This window comes from Lygodium microphyllum, chromosome 24, assembly GCF_053477565.2.
Source record: "Lygodium microphyllum isolate KBCC chromosome 24, Lygodium_microphyllum_v1.1.10, whole genome shotgun sequence".
NCBI lineage: Eukaryota > Viridiplantae > Streptophyta > Polypodiopsida > Schizaeales > Lygodiaceae > Lygodium > Lygodium microphyllum.
In genome coordinates, this window is record NC_141158.1 from 38,787,881 (window position 1) to 38,810,269 (window position 22,389).

A 22,389-nucleotide genomic window follows, 5' to 3' on the forward strand; every position below is an offset into this window, starting at 1 on the left:
CATAGGCTTTCATATTCTCATGGGGGTCTTGGCGTGTTACATTCAAAACACGAAACCAGTATTGGCCACCTCTTTCAGGGGCATATTCTCCTCGGAAAGCTGCATAAAATTGATTGATTGTGGTTATGGTTCTAGTCTATATACTATGATACCATACTGCAGCCCTTCCTTTTAATGTCATGTTAAAGAACATCATAAGATGTCCCTCATCTTGGATGCGGTAATTAAACATTAATCTGCAGCCCTTCCTTTTAATGTCATTTTAAAAAACATCATAAGATGTCCCTCATCTTGGATGCGGTAATTAAAAATTAATCTTTGGAATTTACAAATGTGAAACTCCGCATCTTCTTCGACTAACCCATTAAAAATGGGCATAGGCACTCCTAAAGCTGGCAAATCCGGTATCCCTACAGGAATTGCAATGGGTTGTGCCATGACGACAATCAGATTGACAATGGAAGTTTGGACTGATGGGATCACACCCCCACTTGAAGTAGGTTGACTTGGTGGAAGAGAGGAAGAACTTGCGCTTCCTCCTGTACCTAAAGGACTATGTGCAGCAGTTGGGTTACTCAAACCACTGCCTGTTATGCGTATCGGGCTACTCCTTTGAGGAGAATAGCATCTTATCATCTCCAACCGCCGTTAGCCCTCTCAGCACGTTCAGCTTTTTGTATTTCGGCTTGACGGTCCTTGTTAGAGGACATAAACCAACTTTTTGGTCCCTAAAAACCCTAGATTTGAGAACCACCACTTATTGGCAGCTCTTGGTAGACGCACCACTGATGGGACCTCAAATGGGCCAGCACTGGCTATGGCACTAGCCGGACCTCATGCTCATAACAGACAAACCCACCCACACGGCCTCGCAGGCTAGGAGCGTCTATCTGTTGCTAAAGAACGAGCTGTCCTAAAGCCTAATCTATGTGTTTATAGTTTTGTAGTCCAACATTTTCCTTTCTATAAACTCCACAGAGGGAGAACCCATACATATTGGCAAGAAATGCCACGATAATCACATACATGGGAGGCAACCTCTCGGTGGAATCACTGCGGCCCCACTGCAGCTCTCCTACATTGCAAGGATTAGCCCTTTGATGCACTACTCAACATATAGAACAAACGAAAAAACTCCACTCTTTCATTTTGAAAGTATTCCAGGAGATACCATGTTTCCTTACCAAATGATCCCCTAAGAAACGAACGTCTATCCTACGGCTTAGGTTTCCTTTCCACACTCAAGCATGGGTCATCGTCATCGAAAACAGGTGCTATGCATCCAGTCCTTTGTATTCTGATACCATGGCTGACATGCACATGTAAAAGTGGATGATCCTAAAGTGCTCAAACATAATTTTCAATTAGAAACGTATTGTGCACAACCAGGCTTTCCAATCCTCATTCACTAACTCGTTACGGCGATATAAGGATAGCTCCAAGACAACACTCGTGCTACTATCCTCTTAATTAAAATGCAACAAACTCTATGTCATGATATGCATCAGTAAATCAGTAATAACCAATACGCAAATTGCACCATTCAAACACCCCAACCCCCTACGTTTAGGTATTGCTTTCGTTGCATAGGTGTAGAGGTTCGTTTTGTCATGTTTTGATGTATGAAAAGCGGTAAATCACAAACTTTGACAAAGAGGTAGGGAAAACTGAGCCTAAAATTCATGCTTTGCCACTACCATACATCCACAAACAATCATTATATTTTTTGTTATTTTTGTGATGCGTATTTCTATTTTTTCCTTATTTTTCCCATTTTCTTGATTTATTTGTCAATAAAATATGCTATTTTCTGATTTTTCTTGTTCCAATCACTTAAGCATACTAACATTCAATTTATCTTCCATTTTTTCCCCCATAGGAACACACTTCACCCACCTGAAACGACAAAACTATCATTTTACCGCTTAAAAACCACATTTCTTCGGGTTTTACAGGAATTAAAAAGCGCACGTAAATCATTGCAAAATCAAAATTTTTTGATAAAAAGTGATTAATCATGATGCAACCAGCACTCAAACAAATTTTCATCCAATAAGAATATCATTACCATCATAAAATACCAAAAACCCTTCATTTTCTTCATAAAAATGATCATACCATGTTTTTACAAAACCTGAGATGCATTAAATGATTGCGTGACCAACGGACAGAGCCTCCATTGCTCTCAAACCAATGCTGCACATCAATCTTCAGCATCTCCATCAATCTCCATCAACGTTTTCTTCAATCTCCCTCCTGATTCCTCCTTCAAGATAGTGCACATGAACATCCCATAGAGAGGAGAGAGAGGGAGGAGAGAGAAAGACTAGATTCTGATCTCTTCATTCAGTCAGCCATATCTCACACAAAGACCAATGATATGATCAGGGAAGAAGGAGCATTTGCCAGGCAATGTCTGTTCTATGGGGTGCTTGCTGCCCCAAAATCGATATTGGGGGAGGGGGTCCGATTTTTGCGCGTGCTGTCAACAGGCATCGCCATATCCACCACGCCATGTGAAAAAAATTGGAGAGGGGGGAGGGGGGGGGGATTAAGGTCCCAAAGGGCACCCCCCCTTTAATCTCTCAATGTCCACCTTTTCAAATTTGGCCAATTTTTGGCCTCTTCCGCGTCCGAGCTCCGATTCGACCTTTGAAAAATCCTGCGCGTCTGTCTCGGCATCCCGCACTGACTGGCAGCTCTTGGCATCCCCCATAAGAGTCAGAAAAATTATCAAAAATCCACAAGTGTCATTTGGGCCCCTTTTAAAAGTTGTCTTTCACTTGGTGCTTAAAATCATCCTAACTATAGCCGCCGCCTTCGATGTCGAATATATTTTTCCTAAATTTCAGATTTTTTGGCAAATTTTAGGCACATCCCGGGCTCAAAACTCGGCTCTCATCAGGAATCCAATACAAGTCTCGGTTCATCGATTGGAGGTCGTCTGATGCCCCATTTAATCCCCATAAGGTTTGGTGTTATACATTAGCTACTAGATTCGGGAGCTCGAAAGTGCAGGAGAGAGGCCAAGATGATGGATTTCGATGTTGTGAAGGCGCCTCTCCACACGGATCTCAATTCCAAGTATGTTTGCCCACCCAAAATAGAAATATCCACTTGCAATGTATTGTGAATGTATCAAGCATGAACTAGATATTTTAATGATTTAACCTTAGGCTTTATTAAAAACTGCTTAAGCTCAAAAAACTGATGAGACAAGGGGGGTGCAATTTTTTTTTGCACCCTCTAAAATCGGATCATGATGCATCTTCGACACACAATCCTCTAAGCAGAGAGAGAGATTGTAGATCCATGCAGAGAGAGGAAGATGATGAGTGTTACCAAATTTCATGAATAAATGAGAAACGTGATATTTAGTCTTTCTCTCTCCTCTCTTCTCTAGCCTCTTGCTGTTTGTTCATATGCATCAATTCAAGAGAGAAGGGGTGGGGTATGATGGAGAATTCAGAGCAAATGATAATTCTAGAGTGATAGAGATCGTAGATCAGGCCAAGAGAGTGCGTCAGCGGCAAAGACGAAGTGTCAGCAGCTTCTCGACCACAACATATGAGCCTCAAACCTGTGTGTTTCTATATGCGTAAGTGAGCGGTTCTTTTGTTTTATGGAAAATGATTGAAGAAAGTGCTTGATTTTGATTATTCTTGGATTTTCTATGTTACATTCTCTTTGAAATGTGAAAGAAAACCATAAAATACAATGTTACAATAATTTTTCGCAAAACACAAAAAAACCTATAAGTTGCGGTTTTTATAGAAACAATGGAATTTGGGGTTTTCGTTGAGTGTTCTGGGATCATATGGGATAGAAATGGATATGAAAATGATGTTGAGTGTCCTTGGCTAGTAAGAACTCATAATTTCCAATTATCATAATTTTAATAAACAAATAAATGAAAAAAAGTAGAGAAAATAAGTAAAATTTTAGTTTTTATACCTAAAAAACTAGGAAAAAATACATTTATGTTTGTAAATGTATAACAAGGCTAGAGCATGAGTATCAAGCCTTGTTTCTATGTTAGAGTATGTTTTTATTTACTTCCACATTAAAATTTACATAAAAATGAATGTTACACCTACCCAACAAAAGCAAAACCTAAACGGTAGGAGGGAAGGGTTTGTGAAAGTGATTAGTTGTTGAAAATGATTCAAATTTTGATCTATTTTTCTATGCATAACATATAGGATGGATTATCATTTGAGTTAAGGAGACTACTAGCACAAAGAAATTTGGTGCTAGCCTTTATCAATGCCGCACTTATGATTAGTTGGAAAATCATTGAAGGGTTGTTTTTGCAGTTCACCTAGCTGGGTTCTAATGATAAAATGCTTGAGCATGAAATCTTGAATGAAAAATGTGTTCCATGAAAAATATAATGACCATGCTATAGGAGTCCTCGCCTAGTGGGAGGTTCTGGTGGTCTAGTTGTCCTAAAGTGAGGTAGGTAGTTCAGACCACCACTAAGATGACCTCTTTGGTTGGCTTTTTAGTTAGTCCATGTTCAAGCAGTTGGTTGGAGACTTGCTCTCGATTTCTATCAGATTATGCTAGGCCTATCCCTTGTGGATTTTCATGCCTTGATTTTGTCAAGGGTAGGGTGAGAGCTGTGGAATGTTCTCTTGTGTATTTTTTGTATCAACTTGATGCTCTTTGTGGTTATGCATGTGTAGATGTGTTTGTGGGATTCGAGGGGCTAATTCTGCCTATCCCGTTCTTGCCAATGAGAAATGAGTTTGCTTGAAGCATTTGAGATCGTTTTTGGAGCAAGAAGTGCTCGGGAAGCGCCAAAGACAAAATTTTCATGAAAAATCAAATGATGGCAGATGGCCAAGTTGGAGTTTTCTTAGATGAATTTTGACGTCAAGAATCCAACACAAGTCTCGACTCATAGATCCGAGGTCATTTGACCCCCCATTTAATCCCGGTAAGGTTTAACGTTATAAATCAGCCTGCTGGATTCGGGAGCAGGAAAGTGCACAATAGAGGTCAAGATGATGGATTTCGATGCTATGAAGTCGCTTGTCCAAATGGATCTCCAATCCGAGTCCGTTTGCCCACTTGAAATCAAAATATCCTCTTGCGATATATTATGAACATGTCAAGCACGAACTAGATATTTTAATGATTTAACCTTATTCTTTATTAAAAAGATCTTAAGCTCAAAAAAACTAACAGGGAGGGTAACACAAAATTTTTTGCACCCTTTCAAATCGGATTATGATGCCTCTTCAATGCACAATTCTCTAGGGAGAGAGAGAGAGATTGCAGATCCATGCAGACAGAGGAAGATGATGATTGTAAGCTTGCCAAATTTCATGAAGAAATGAGAAATTTGATTTTTATCTCTCTCCTCTCTCCTCTCTCCTCTTGCTATTTATTCGTATACATCAATTCAAGAGAGAAGGGGGTGGGGTATGACGGAGAATACAGAGCAAATGATGATGCAAGAGCAGTAGAGATTATAGATCCATCCAAGAGAGCATGTCATCGGCAAAGAAGAAGTGTTAGTGGCCTCCTAATCACAACATACGAGCCTCAAACGTGCGGATTTCTATGTGCAAGTGAGCGGTTCTTTTATTTTATATGGAAAATGATTCAAGAACATGCTTGATTTTGATTGTTCTTGGATTTCCTATGTTACATTCTCTCTGAAATGTGAAAGAAAACCATAAAATACAATGTTATAATAATTTTCCGCAAAACATGAAAAACCCATAAGTTACGGTTTTTATAGAAATAATGGAATTTGGGGTTTTCGTTGAGTGTTTTGGAGTCATATGGGATAGAAATGGATATGAAAATGATGTTGAGTATCCTTAATTAGTAAGATCTCATCATTCTGAATTATCATAATTTTTATAAATTAAAAGTAGAAAAAATAAAAAAAAATTCAGTTTTTGTGCCTTAAAAATTAGAAAAAAATATTTTTTATGTTTATGAATATATAAGAAGGTTGGAGCATGACCATCAACCTCAGTCACAAGCCTTGTTTCTATGTTAGAGTATGCTTTTATTGATTTTTAAATGAAAATTTACATAAAAATGAACGTTACACCTACCCAATGAAAGAAAAACCTAAAGGGTAAGAGGAAACAGGGTTTGTGAGAGTGATTAGTAGCTAAAAATGATTCAAATTCTGATCTATTTATCTATGCATAACATATATGACACACTATCATTTGAGTTAAGGAGACTAGTAGTACGAAGAAATTCGGTGTTAGTCTCTATCACAATTCAACACGTACGATTCGTTGGAAAATCATTGAAGGGTTGTTTCTGCACTTCACCTAGCTAGTTTCTAATGATAAAATGCTTGAGCACAATGGTAATATACACTTGCATTGAGCATAACATGATATCAAACCTGGATGCATTGCAATTATTTTCCAAACATTGAATTACATGGAGTGTGAAAGGAAACCTGAGCTATAGGGTAGATGAACGGTTTCTTGGGGCAAGCTTGGTAGGAAAATAACAAATCTCTCGGATCGTTCAAAATATATAAGAGTGAAGATTGTTCATATGTTCTTTATGTTAGAGTAGCGCATCGAGGGGCCAATCCTCTCTGTGGTGTAGAATGAGAGCTGCAATGGGGCCACGGCATTTAGCCGGAAGGGTGCCTCCTTAATGTTTGTAGTACATTGGTGTACTACACCAAGATGTGTGGGATCTCCCTCTGAGGAGTAGGGAAGGGTAATCATTGGACTACGTTTCACTACAAATGCAATATCTATAGTAATGATTAGGGCAGTGTGTCCGTTGGATGCTCCTGGCCGCAATGCCATGTGGGGTTGTCTTGTGAGTGTAAGAGAGACTTGGCCTGTTCGGCCTGTTCCTATAGCTAGTGTCAAACCCATTTTAGGTCTTAATATTTTTCCTAAGTGTGGACCTTCTTTCTTCAAATGTGTCCGCTTGTCTTCTGGCTATGGCAGGGAAGGAGGCCATGGAGCTATCTCTTCTTCATAGGGCCCCATCTCAAAGCTTGGGCCAGCCTCATCTCCTTGCTAGGTTTTTTGTTGGACCGCTTTCGCAAACCCTATTGCATGTATTTCTTGTGAGGTTAGGCCTGCCAATAGTAGATATCTTCTTTGCTCTTCCAGGGTCCAAGTTGACTCCCACAGGTTGCGTTGGCATTTATACGCCTACTCTCAAGGCCCTGCATGCAATCTAAAGCTTCTTCTTGATGGTTTCAATGGCCTTTCTTTTCTCCATTTGGGTAACATTGAGTAGTGTATAGAGAAAGACATGTTGATGGGTTTCAAAGCCCACTTATGCGGCCTCTACTCGGCTTTCAGCTAGTTTCTTATCTTTTCAGCCTAAGCTAGACGGCGCACAAAAGCTTTGACTCATCTTTCATTATGCCTTGCCCATTCATCTACTCTTTTCATCATCTCCTTGAGGCTTTCCCCCTACTCTAAGCTAGCAGCGTTAGCCTCTATTCTTGATCTTCCATTTCTCTTTTCAATCTTTGCTGCTCTTCCTCTGCTGAGCCTACCTCTTGTGTCGATTTCTCCACTTCTTTTTTGTATCTGCGTGCTCTCTCCTCCCTCAGTGCCTCTATTCCTCAGTGGCTTTATTGATCTTCTCCATCTCCTCTTGCAAGTCCTCATAAATCCCTAGACCACAATATTAGTGAGTTTGGGAATCTGTCAATTTCCATTTTTTGAATACTAAACAGGTGGCACTCGGATAACATGCCAATGAGTTTCTAAAAACATATCATTGGAAAGCACTTGAAAATTTGAATCTATTGAGCTATAGAGTGCTTGACTTGGAGTTATAGTGTTAAAGTTATGACAAATCCAAAGATTTGACAACATGTCCCAAACTTATGGAAAATTCCCATATTCCCCAATATGGTGTTCTAAGATATCTTTGTTGTGTCTTCGCAAGTGCACTATGGATTCAATTTCTTTGTCCAATCTTGCTTGCCATTCGGCTTCTCCTTATTCTTGAGCTTGTAGCTGTTCTTTGAGCTCACCGATCTCCCTTTGGGCCATGGATATTTGGCTAGTTTTCTCTAACTGAAATGCAACCATGGCCTCTTTTTCTACTTCTAGCTCAACCATTGCTATTTTTTTCTCTTCCTTGGCATTCTCTAGTTGAGAGAGAAGCTCTTGACATATTCATCATACTCGACAGGTGGCATCTCTGTTGTTGCGGGGATGGAGGTTGTAGCGGTTGCAACCTTTTTCTTCTTCGGGTCTTATCTACACTTGGCATCTACTACTGCTACTCTTTTGGTTCCTACAAGAGGGGTCCCTTTTGCTGATCCTTGGCTCATTTCCTTATTCACAAAGTATTGGACCCAAGCCATTAGGTTGCTAGCATTCACCTGGATCATAGAGCTAGGTGTGGATATGGTGGTGGCAGTGGTGGGCAGTAGGAGAGTAGGAATGGGGGTGATGTTAGGATATTTGCAATCACACCCACTCTGGCCTCTTTGTATGAGGTAGTCTAGGCTAAAGACATGCAGGTTGTAGTAATCCCATATGCATAAAGAGGGAAAACTGCTACACATCCAGCAACTATAAAGCATTGTACTTGACTACCACTTTTTCATATATGATGAATACAATATCATGATTCATTTCCTTCTCAGTTAGTGTCTTCGTCATTGTCAATCTAAACTCAAGATTGTGTTTATGAGTCAAAGCTTTCATCTTGAAACCTAATTCACTCGAGTAACAGTTGGTCAAGTCTTCACTCTATGTCATCATGAACTTAATCTTCATCTTTCATCCGCCATAGCCATGCTCTAGATCCACATGTTTTTCACATGGTATCAGAGCACAGCTGAGCATGGCTTAGCATGTCTCAGGTCTCCTCTCTCCTCCTTCAACTACTCTTCATCTTTGGATAACTCACGATCAATGTATGACTCCATTTTCAACTTCATCCTCACTTTGCCCTCTTGTCTGCCATAGCCACAGACATTATCCAGCTTACTTGGATATTCTTGATCTACTCCTACAACCCATATTTCCCAATGCTTCCTTCTCGAGAAACTTTCCTCTACTGCAGGCGTAGCTCCCTATTATCTCAATCAGTGACTGGCCCTTCTACAACTCGGCATTGTCGAAATTTGTGGTCACTACTTGCCATCATCTCCTCATTTGATTGTTCTCCTTGTCCGCACAGCGTGACGTTCATCCTAACCATAGGGATTTGAAAGCCCTCTACCCAAGCTATCTTCTCACCAAGTATCTTAGCAAATGATCATCTCCACGATTTGCTGGAAGCAAAAAACCAATCGTCTCCTTGCAAACCCTAAAGGGCAGCCATAGCCATTTCAACATCAAACCCATCTTTTACTTCAATCTCTTAGTTCCTTCAGCTCAAGCTTGCGAATACCACTCTGATCTGAGTCCTACTTAGTGTCAACAAAGATTTGAGCATTTAATCAATAAGATTTGGAAGATCTTGAAGATTTGAAGCACTCATCTGAAGGACAAGAATCAAGAATAGTGAGATTTCATGCTATCACTACCTGTGTTTTTGAAACACACTGTAAGTCAACCTAGTTGCTGGTCATCTTCAGTTAGTTGAAGAATTTTTTAAGCCATTCAAGATCAAATCCTTGCTAGCCATTTGGAGTTGATACCCTATCATGGGAATGTCAAATAAGAAGACTTTTATATGGCTACTTCCAATGAAGAGTAACATTACTCTTGGTGCTCATTTCAATTACGTAGATGTTTTTACTCTATCTATGGGAGGAAATGGAGCTGCTCACACTCAAGTGCAATCAATGATTCCATCTAAAGATTTTGAAGACACTCCAGCTATCTTGGTCATCATGCAAGCCTCAAAGATGATACCTTTGCTTGAGGGGGACATGGACATGAAGACTAAATTATGCAACTAATGCAAGCAAAGTCAATAAAGAAGAAGACCAGGAGAACCCAGAAGAAGAGGACCAAAAGATCAAAACGGTGGACATTGAAGCTGCAAGCAAAGTGAAGAACAAGTACAATATCAAAAAGATCAAGTTGGACTGCACCAACAAGAAGACCTGCAATGAATTGGAGATCTATGTAAAAAGAAATGCTGAAAACCGCAAGGAACTCATGGTCCTTGACCAAAATTTTTATTGATTTTTTTAGCCTTGTATTGCCTAGCCCAAAGTGCTCCTGTCATAATCTTGTAAACTCCTCATGTAGCCTTGTACTACAGCCTTTATACACTTTACTATATAGAAACTTTCTATACATCGTATTATACTTTACTATATAGAACTTTCTATTATACTATATTTTCATAGTAAAAGAGTTTCCATAAGATTTTATGGTTACGTTATTTATAATTTTGCAATAAGCACATGGCTATATGATACTTACCAATACTCAATATGACTTTTCCATAGGATGTAATTTGATAATCTAACAACACATATCATGATCTTTCATCAATCTATAGATTAGACCATATGGTCAAAAAAATTCTTACAATATAAGAAGTACTTTTTGTTATTTTATTCAATAAAACCTGAGATTTGGCCATGAGGTCAAATCTTTTTTTATAATATAAGATGTAATTTTTGCTATTTTTTTCAATATACTATGAGATTAGGCCATGCGGCCAAATCTTCTCCTTAAGCTATCTCTTGGCCAAAATAAGGACTCTTGTAGTATCATAATATCTTGCAATAAATCAACTACTTTGTTCATTTTAATACAAGAATGACGTTTCGCCATTTGGTCAAATCCTTCTCTATAATTTGGCTATGTGGTCAAATCTTGTCTTGCAACAAATAAACAACTTTTTTGGGATCTCATCCTGAAAAATTAAGACTAAATCTATGGTGGGTTTGGTGCACAGATCGGATGCCATAAGTGCGCGTAGTGAGCGTCAGAAGGTCCCCAAGAACAAAAGAACTCTACTTTTTGCACAAAACTCAATGTAGAAGACTTGCACGACATGAAAAAGAGACCAATTGGGTGCAATCTCCTTCCACGCCTTGTGTGAGCACTCCACAAAGCATATATTTTAAAGTCAGTATCTATAATAGCTTCAGGCTCAAGGATTTCAGTCTCATCATCTAACAAAGGTGGGTTTTCATAGACAGGGTGTACAGGTAATTGGCCTCTAAAGGGTCGTAATAAACTAATATGAAAGGTGTTGTGAATTTTCCAATGTGGTGTTAGTTCTAGTTTAAATGCATTGTCATTGATTTTGTGTATGATCTTGAATGGTCCATAGAATCTAGGTGCTAATTTCACAACTGGATATTTATCTACACTTTGTAATCTACGTTTTTCTATTCTTAACCAAACTTAGTCATCAACTTTGAAATTCATGGCCTATCTTTTCTCATTGGCTTGTTTTGTATGTGATTGCTGGGCTTTGGCAATCATGTCTTTAACTTCATCAAAAATAGTAGCGTGCATGTTAGCAATATCATCAGCACTCTGAATTTTATTTGATAATGAAGCAACAGGAGTAGACAATCTATAACCATAAATAACTTCAAATGGTGCTTTCTTTGCAGCTGTGTGTGGAGTATTGTTATATGCAAACTAAAGTAAATGTAGATATGTATCCCATTTGTGTGGTTTTGAAATAGTGTAAGCACGTAATAGATCTAAAATAGTACTGTTAGTAGCTTTTGTTTGACCATTAGTTTCACGATAAAATGCAGATGAAAAATCAATCTTTGTTCCTAAGTTAGCAAACAAAGTAATCCAAAAATTATTACAAAATCTTGAATCATGATCAGAAATAATAACTTTTGGTAAACCATGATTAGTAAAAACAGTTTTCAAAAACAATTGAGCTGATTGAGATGCAGTTAAAGTTTTCTTGCATGGAATGAAATATGCTTGTTTGCTAAACCTGTTTACAACAGTCCAAATCATATCATGGTTAGCTTTAGTGTTAGGTAAACCAGTAATAAAATCCATAGAAATTTGTTCCCATGGTCATGATGGAATAGATAAAGGCATTAGTAAACTATATTGTTTACCATGGTGTCTTTTAAGTCGTTGACAAACTAAACATTCAGAAACAAAGTTAGATACATCAGTGTCCATATGTGGCCAATAAAAATCTTTAGTCAATGTAAGCAAAGTAGAGATAATACCTCTATGACCTTGATATGGAGGACAATGAATCTCATTCAATACAAATGATCTAAATGGAACTGTAACACATAATCTCTTTTCATAAAACAATAAACTCCATCGATTCCATAATCTTTCAAAATCCCTAGCAAAGTCCTCAACACACTAATCATCTTTTTGAACACAAGTTTCTATTTTTGCCCAAATCTCACTTTGACTTTCTCTTCTTTTAAACTTGGATAAAAAATTATTTTTAGTAGTCTCATAGTCCAATTTCTGTCTCTTAAATTTCAAGTTTATCTCAAAGTCAAGAAACCAATTTCGTGCTTCTCCCTGAAATTGATACCTAAGAATATCGAGTTTAGCCTCAGGATTGGTCACTCTCCCTATCAAACAACACAGCTCTATTTTTTCTAAAAATCTTTCAGAATCTTCAGTATGATTACCATGGAACTCAGGAAATTCATTAGCCATTTTCAACAATCACAAGAAATCAAAACAAACTCACATTCGAAACAACAACAATGTCAATCTCGGCACTCCTCAGTGGGGGCACCAAAACAAGAGATGTTACACTACCGGTGATCGAGAGCAAGCCTCACTTACAACCCGATAACAAGACGTTAAGGAGTGCCGGTTGGGATAACTAACTTTGTCGGATGCACAATACAACTTGAAAAATTCAAATATTTGACAAAACACCATGAACCACACACGAAAACAAGACAACACACAATGCCTCTTGTAGCTCAAAATAACTAAAAACTTGAATATGGGTAGAGTATCACATAGCCATAACACAACAAAAATACAAACAATTCGAAAACAAACCAAGTGAAATATATTTTCGTACCTTAACAACCTTGAGCCGATGATCGGCACTTTGAAACCCAAAAGCTCCAACTTTCAAATTGGCATGACAAGAGCTCACTTTAGCATGCGACCCTCCACTCTCCTCTCTCACAAAATACAATTGTAATCAAGGGGGAAGGCGCTTAACTCTCCATTCTTATCTCCTTATATAGTTTTCTATCCACACTCACACACATTAAGCTTTTTGCTTTCAACTTTTGGCTTTTTCTTTTCTACTGCTTCTCACTATTTTTGTTTTTTCTGCCATATGCCTATTTGCAACTTGTTTGGATCATAACTTTGTCATTTGAACTCCGAATATAGTCGTTTGGATAATCAAAACGATTGTAACACATCTGGTCGATAAGCCAACGTAGGCAGATTTATGAAAATCCATAAAAAATGGGCAAAAATATTGATTTTCGTAAATCACATCATTTTTCTCCATCTTTTATCTTGGACGACTTATTCCCTTCCTTGGCATATTGTTCTTGTAATTGCATACACTTTTAGCACACATGTCCTCTTTTTCTTCAAGAAATACTCGTTGACGATGTAAAACGTACGATCTTTTCCTTTGATCCTTAAGTCTTCAGAATAAATATTCTCTGGATATGAACCTGTTTTTTTATGTAGTGTGCCCTAGCATGAATATGCTATGAAATAGTACTTCATGCCCATACATACATGATTTGAGAAGATATGCAAATTGGAATTCATGCTATGCAACCACTCAACAAGCGATGCTACACACAAAATAATGTATGTATTGAAGAAATTGTGCCTAGCCTATCTACATGTGATTGTGCATCATGCAAAATGTAAACAAAATTCCTTGTTAATTAAATCCTTATCCTCACCTCTCATCAATAAAATATCAATCTCCGCTCCATCCATCCAAAATCTCACAATCACTCATCAAGAAATGATGGTCCTCAAGATGTTGACCAGATAAGAATAACCCATCTCACAATTGGCGGTGTCCTTCATGACCCTCTAAACTCACCCAACCTCCTTACACTCTCAAATAGAGGTTTCTAACTTTGCGATGAACATCCCAAATATCGTGTGTGCAAGAAATGTGCGTGCTCAATGTCAGGTGCTCTCTCATGTGCGCGTGCATCTAAGATTTACTACATATAGTTGTAGTGGACCTCATGCCGTGCTAGTGCTCAATGATGTGCAAAGCATGCTTAATCCCAACCCATGGCATGGAAGTATTTGATAAGAACAGGAGATGACCCCCGAGTGCAGTGCATCAACAAGTGTAACTTGAAGTGCTCGTGAACCCATAATCCCCATAATGTGAAAAAGTCTCAATAAGAATACATGATGATGAGGAGACACTACTTGCAAAAGAGGATGATGCAGAAATTTCAGCCACTATGGTTGATCATGATTGTCATGTCTATGATATTGTGGCTTTTAAAGAAGAACTCTATGTTGGAGATTGGTTGTAGATTGGAAAGTACCTTAGTACACTAAGCAAAAGAGATGAATGGATAGATAAAGAGTTCAAGAAGATCAGAAGAAAAGCCTATTGTTATTTCCTCAAGGACAAATTTCTTTGGAAGCACCTAAAGAAAAGAGGTGGATTACCCTTGCGGATTGTTTGCGATAAAGAGACCCAGTTATTACAGGTGATGAAAGAGTTTCATGAGAGTCCTTGGGCTAGTCATAGAGGAGTGTGGGCTACTTATGAGAAAATCAAGGAAAAATATTGGTGGAAAGGCATGTACAGATATGTTTCTCACTTTGTAGAGACTTGCAGAGACTGTCAGATGTATTATGTAGTGCATCATCGAGATGAGGTTCATCCGACTTATCCGCTATGCATTCATTATAAGTGGGTAGTTGACTTGGTTACTATGCCTATGGGTCTATGGCAGATGAGGTATATTGTTTTGGCTATAGAGGATCTTACGAATCATGTTGAGGGTAGACCTTTGAGAACGAAGACCACTAGTGCAGTGTGTAAGTTCTTGTTGGAAGAAATTTTCTACAGGTATGGCTATGTAGGTAAGATCACTGCAGATCGTGGTGAATTGGATGCAGATGAAGCTAGGGAGTTTTTCTCTCAACTAGGAATCAAGTTGGCTCTAACCACAGCATGTAATCCAAAGGAAAATGGAAAGAGTGAAAGAGGGCATCCGCCGATAGTGAAAGCATTAGCCAAAGCATGCAGAGGACGGATTGGAGAACGGCCGAGACTTCTACCATTTTCTTTGTGGGCTGATCGTACGACTCACAGTGTTACCACAGGATATATGCCCGCAGAGTTGATGTATGGTTAGAAATCGGTTATGCCGATGACTGAGATTTGTGCTTTGACTTGGTCAGTTTTACCTTCCCAGGAGGATTTGACGAGAGAGGAGCTCTTAGCTCTTCGAATCTAGCAGTTGGAGAGAAAACTAGAGGATATTCAGCTAGCTATTGACAGGTTGAAGATTGCTAGACTAAGAAATAAGGGCAAGTTTGACAGCAAGCATCGCTTGCGGCCTAGAGCAATAGAAGAGGGAGACTGGGTATTAGTCTTTGATAGCAGCCTTGAAAATCAGCATACTGCACTTTGGAAGATGATGAAAAGATGGTTTGGGCCGTACATAGTTAGACATGTCTTTGATAATGCAACATATGAGCTAACAGAATTGGATGGGACAATGGTTAGAGTGCCCATTGCAGGAAAAGAATGAAGATTTTCAAGAAAAGAGATGATAAGGATTATGCATTGGAAGAATTTGCAAGAGAAGGGCAACGAACAAAAACTCCAGTAGAAGAGACAGATGATATGACAGATAATCTTACTGATATACCCGAAATAGACAATGAAGAGATTAATCTATTCGTGGATCTTGACGATAATGATCATGGGTAGTTGGCCCATCTGGAGGATGCGCAGGATCAGAGGGTGTGGATGTCGTACTGTTGCGCATCCGATGTGTGGAATCCACCAAAAAGTTGTGTGTGTGACATTTGTTACTTTGTACATACTTAGTCATTGTGTTTGCATTTTTGTTCTGTGGGTAGTATAGTGGAGAGGGGTTTGGTGCAAGAGGAACTTATTTGTAATGCTCTGGTTGACATGTACGCTAAATGTGGCATGCTTGCAGAAGCACATGAATTTTTTGATAGATTGGTAGCTCAAGATGCAGTCTCATGGGCTGCACTCATTTCAGGATATGCTAATTATGGGTTGGATGAAGAAGTATTGAGCTATTTCAGACAGATGCAGCTGGAAGGTCTAACTGCAGATGCTGCAACCCTTGTACTCTGCTTGAGAACTTGTGGCACCACACGCTCCTTACAAACTGGGTGAGATATACACATGGAGGTCAGAAAATTAGGATTTGAAAGTGATATATTTGTGGGTAGTATATTGGTGGACATGTATGGTAAGTGTGGCTCAGTCATCACAGAAGGGTGGCAAGTGTTTAACAAGCTGCCTTCTTGAGATGTGGTGACTTGGAACACGATGATTAATGCCTTTGGTGAGAACTATGAGTTTAACCTGGCTGGCCAAGTGTGAGCCTGGCTGTGTAGGTTAACTGCAAGTTGAAGCTGCAGTCAAGTAGGGCAATTGGGCAGGGTTGGCAGCCATGTGGGCTTGAGGGGCATCAGCATCCATCTGTCTTTTTCCACGCTCCGATACAAGGACAACTATACATGTGTTGTTACTGAAATCTCTGTTTTACTGTACAGCACTGATTGGTGCTCCAAGCAGACACAAAATTTTTGGGAAACTTTGACATTGTTTACACCCGGTACACACTAATCAGATTCGAAGGGAAATCTTGAAACATAATCTCTGTGGTACTCACATACGTGCATCTATGTGTGGAGGATTGGCGGAAAGGAAGCTCGAATGGGGGAAGAAGAACAATCATTTATGTCCTAAGCTACACAATCTGAAAACGTCTCCTTGGGCACTCTGAATCAGAAAGGTAGGATTGGATATCAGCTGGTACCAACGTCTCGAGGGATGTGACGGATGTACTTGATAGGGCAGATGTTATAGCTGCCACTTGTATTGGAGCCGGAGATAATGTTTTGACAGATTGCTCATTTCACGCGTGTGTAATTGATGGAGCAACCCAGGCCACTGAACCTGCAGTGCTAGTTCCAGTTTTGAGGAGTGGAGCAAATTGTATTGTACTTGTTGGTGATCTAGCATAGCTTCCACCAATATTAAAAATCAGATAAACCACAATACATGGACAATACTGAAGAAAGACAAAATCGATCATATCGACAATGATGGACTAAGAGATTGTGTCACCCATACTCCCACATAGTGTGTTTATTGAATTAGTGGTTAGTGAGAAACGAGAAGATTTAGCTTTAATTTTTGATGGATTTAAAACATAATAATTATCAATGGGTGAAATTTTAGTAGGTGATAAACCTTAGAAAAAGAAACTATGGTTTCTTAATTGTCCATTACAATCTTTATGAAATCGATTAGAGCATTAAACACAGCCGATGACTGTGATCCCAACTCTTAGGGTCTCTAAATGAAAATTCATTCTTAAAAATTATCGTACACATGGAGCACTTTTTGGCTAATGTGTGCATAAGCGACGGTTGGTTCATTTTATTACAAATTATAATGTGTGTGTTTGGCATATGAAATGCATAGAATGTGAGCAATTGGTTCATTTTATTTTATTTTACTATTATGTTGAGCATAGATGTGTGTGGAAAATATGATCAATGGGTTTATTTTATAAATTAAATGTGATTTGTCATGCATGAAAAAAAATACCTATAGGGTATGTGTTTGCACCCTAATCTAAATGCACATACTAAAAAGTAATGGCCATGTGTAAGAAGAAAACCAAAATGCAATCCAGCCAATTTGAAAATTAATAGTATGAGGGCTTTGAAGGGTTGAGTTTCCCTCCTATATTAAAACAAATAGAGTGTGTGAGAGAGGAGGGGCTAAGTGTAAGCAATCTTTGTCTCGATTAGTTGGGAGGTGAGGATTGAGAGACATTACAATAACTAGTGATCAAGTGTGTTCATGTTTTCCTATGCAGACATGGGAAGGTTCTTTGTCACCACATCAAGACAGGTCACTCTGTTCTGTACACTACACTACAAGACTCCTTGGACTTCTTACACCTATGCCAGATGGGTTGGGATGCATAGATGCATCATCAAATATGCGCATTGGCATACTCCCTTTGAGCTATCACTCTTATCAATCTCTAAACCTGGTGTGAGATATGGGTTCCCTTAACTATTCTTCTCTATGTGACGTGAGCAATGGGATGCAAGACTGCTCTATCTTTCTAAGATGAGTGGTTGTTGAGTTGAGCGTTGTATTCTTTGTCATTGATAACTAAGTAAGTATTTATCAACAATGATGCCTCCCTGGGTAATGTTGTATGGTTCCTCTCATGATTAAAGTGTGTTGTGGTGATCCATTGTACCTCTTCCAGGGGACTTCGACACTTAGCACATCAACGACTATCCACGTCGATCATCAACTAAATGGGCCAAGTGTTTCTAATTGTATCTCTTGTGTTTACATGTGTATATCATGTGTTGAGTATGGGGACGTGAGGGTTTAGTTGTTTTTCAATGTCTTAGGTCCCTACATGTCTGCAAAATTGATCCGTTAAAAGGTTTTAAGTGTGGGGATGTGTTCTTGTGCATCTATTCTCCATATACTTATGAAAATGCCACTACATGATCTTTAAAAAGTGCAACGTATTTTCTATTCTTACTAGGATCCCTTCCCTACCCACTCGTCCTATTTTACCCTGTACCCGCGATCTTCTCTTTCCCATTTGGCTATTTTTATCTTTTTCTCATTTTTTCATGTGAATGCATCGTTGCTTCATTGAAACTGGCCTTTAATGGTCCATTTCCATTTATCCCTTCAAACTAGACATTTTCTTTTTAAATAGTCCCCTATTTCGGCTTACAATTCTTCCATTATTCAAATTTTACCAACTTAACGCTCTTTGGATGTATTTTCATGGGTACGTTCTCTGTCCTTATGAAATTGAAATCTACCCTTATAACCCTATTTGCCCCTTTGAGTTGGATATTTTTCCCTTTTAGCATCCTCTATTCCGAGCCTTGATTCATAAGTTATTAAAGTTTGAAGGATTTTATGTATATTGGATGTATTTTCATGTGAACATGCCATTTGCACTCTCGAATCATAGTTTGACCTTATAGTCCCGATTCTCCCCTTCTTTGGATTTTTTTCCTTTTTACCACTTGTCTTGTTGATGCAGGGATTGGTCGTTATTAACTTTTGTGTGTTTGTTTGTATTTTCTTAAATATTTTTACTATTTTCTCATGTGAACACCCTTATTTCTCATCAAACTTGTGTTCTATCTTGCTTAACTTGTGTAGCTTGTCAAACTTTACATCTTTCCTTCTTGTTGCCTTTTATTTTGGCAAATAATTTTTTTAATTAATTTTTTATTGTAATTTCATACATAATTTTTGGTATTTTTCCATGTGAGTGTCTCTATTTCCCATTAAAAGCATCAATTGAGTTGTCCATCCTACTTCCCTAGTCGCCTTGTTCATTTTTCTTTTCTTTTACTTCATCATTCAACATCCGATTGATCCCCATTTAAAATTTCTATGGTTTTATGTCTATGGGCTTCCTCATGTGCCATGTGAACACATCGGATTTTCGTCTCGTGACATGGGCCAGTGTGTCCAACGTGTCATGTCGACCCACTCGTGTTCCATTCGCTCCTTTTTGATCCCATAAATTCCAAAAAGTTTACCCCATCCCAAACTCATTTGTGGGACGCGGAGTCGCCTGTGGTTCATCCTTAAAAGAGAAAGAAAACAAAAAAACAACCAGGAGATTATTTATTTTTAAAAAAACCCACCCATCCATTCATTCTCTCTCTCTTCTCCCCTCTCTTCTTCTTCTTCCTCTCTCTCCTCCTCTCTATAGCCTTCCTTCTCCTTCTTCTTCTCCCCTTCCTCCTCCTTCTCCTTCTCCTTCTCCTTCTCCTTCTCCTTCTCCTTCTCCTTCTCCTTCTCCCCTTCTTTTTCTTCTTTTTCTTCTTCTTCCTCTCCCTCCTCCTTCTCTTACCTATTATTCCCAACTTTTCTTGTTCCTCTCCCTCCTCCATCCTTAGCAACCTTTGTTGGTCACTTTCCTATAGCCTCCATTTGTCGTGCCCCCTCCCAAGCCGACGTCTTGTTGTCAACTTGTCCTCCTCGTCCCTCCTCCCCCTCCCTCCCCTCCCCATTCCCACCTATCCCACCACCCCCACCCCTCTCATAAACTCCATTCTGTTGTCGTACTGTTGCACATCCGAGGTGTGGAATCCACCAAAAAGATGTGTGTGTGTGTGTGTGTGTGTGTGTGTGTGTGTGTGTGTGTGTGTGTGTGTGTGTGTGTGTGTGTGTGTGTGTGTGTGTGTGTGTGTGTGTGTGTGTGTGTGTGTGTGTGTGTGTGTGTGTGTGTGTGTGTGTGTGTGTGTGTGTGTGTGTGTGTGTGTGCAAGGCGTGCATCCACTGTCCGTTCGTAGCTACAGATACATAGTCGAAAGAAGAGATCATTGTGAGAAACTATGACCGTACAAAGGTGGTTACATTGAATAGGCCATGCTAACTAAATGCACTTTCTTATTGGATGGTAGGCTTCCTAGAGGAGATTTACAAGTGATAGCAGAATGATGATGATGTGTCTTTAATCATAATAAAGGGGTTTGGAAGAGCTTTCTGTGTAGGTGGTGATGTTGCAAGGACTTACCATATTGGCATTGAAGGGCAGTACAAGTTAGGGAAAGAGTTCTTCCACACTGAATACAATCTTAATTACATGCTAGGAACATACACAAAACCTCATGTAGCTATAGTTGATGGGATAGTCATGGGTGGAGGGGCATGTATATCTATACATGGGCCTCTTCGGATCGCAACTGAAAATATTGTCTTTTCTATGCCAGAGACTACACTTGGGCTACACCCAGACATTGGAGCCTCGTATTTTCTTTCATGCTTACCTAGTTACTTAGGAGAGTATGTAGGTTTGACTGGTGCTTGCTTGAATGGTGCAACATAACCTTAGAGAACCTAAAAAAGGCATCATCACCTTTGAGCCTCAAAATAACCTTACACTCGATTCGGAATGGTCGACAAAAAATCCTACGTGAGTGTCTCAGGCAAGACTACAGATTGACAGTGCAATGTTTGAATCGAAAACTCTCTAGTGATTTTTATGAGGGTGTAAGGGCCATATTAGGGGACAAGGATCAGAAAGCAAAGGGGGACCTACTTTTGTATCGGGTGAAAGGAAGCTCGAAAGGGGGAAGAAAAAAGCAGAAAATAGAAAAGCAGAATGGGGAGCTGATATGAAAGCAATATGCACAGAATCAGGATGATGGAGGTCATTGAGAGAGAGACGCATGAAGGTTGTTGCAAATTCTACGTCAGCTACATTCCTATGTGTTGTTGGTAGTGAACTTATACAGAATTACCTTGGAGATGGACCAAAGCTGGTCAGAGATCTTTTTAGAGTTGCCGATGACCTTTCCCCATCAATAGTTTTCATTGATGAGATTGATGATGTTGGTACCAAGCGCTATGATTCACATTCTAGAGGTGAACGCGAGATTCAGCAGACTATGCTCGAACTTCATAACCAGCTTGATGAGTTCAATCTCTAGCTGCCAGTGTGTGATATTCCAATCTGTCATAGCATTGTCACCATGGACCCCTACAAGTTCCGCTCGTCCAGTGCTTACAACTCCCCCTTGTTCACCACAAACTCCAGTGCTCCAGTATGGAACAAAAATTCATCCTTGACTGTCGGTGCCAAAGGTCCTATTCTTCTGGAGGACTATTACCTGGTTGAAAAGCTTGCTCAGTTTGACCGTGAGAGGATTCGTGAACGTGTTGTCCATGCTAGAGGTGCCAGCGCAAAGGGCTTCTTCGAAGTGACTCATGATATTTCACACCTCACATGTGTAGATTTCCTACGTGCTCCTGGTGTGCAGACACCATTAATTGTGAGGTTTTCAACTGTGATTCATGAGCGGGGCAGTCCTAAGATGCAGTTTTGCTGTGAAATTCTACACTAGAGAAGGAAACTTTGACATGGTTGGCAATAACTTTCCGATGTTCCTGACACAGTGAAAAAGGGGTCACTTATTCAGACCTGCTGCTACAGATCTGGAACTAGTGTATTGACTTGGGCAATCTATATCATTTTGCAAAAGGTGGAAAGGGCCATTGCAGCTGAGTGAACAGTACTTCCTGACTACAAGTTTACTACTCCAGATCTCACATTAGAGTCCTCCATAGGCTGGTCAGCATAGGGGAGGCTAGAAGGATTATGGAGGTTGTTCAGTCTGAATAGCAGTGTCAATCAAGGTACTACATTGATCTGGACTCATCATCATGCAAGATTCGGGAAGCTATTCAGAAGCAAATGCAGTGTCAGAGGTGATCAGAGTTTATCATGCAAGA

The 22,389-nt window shown here is 39.4% G+C and overlaps 2 pseudogenes; both read left to right on the forward strand.

The window, feature by feature from the left end:
• Nucleotides 1-16,321: 16,321 nt before the first annotated feature.
• On the forward strand, nucleotides 16,322-20,983 carry LOC148014993 (3-hydroxyisobutyryl-CoA hydrolase 1 pseudogene; annotated as a pseudogene).
• A 646-nt stretch (nucleotides 20,984-21,629) lies between these two features.
• LOC148014994 (catalase pseudogene) lies at nucleotides 21,630-22,001 on the forward strand (annotated as a pseudogene).
• Nucleotides 22,002-22,389: the final 388 nt, after the last annotated feature.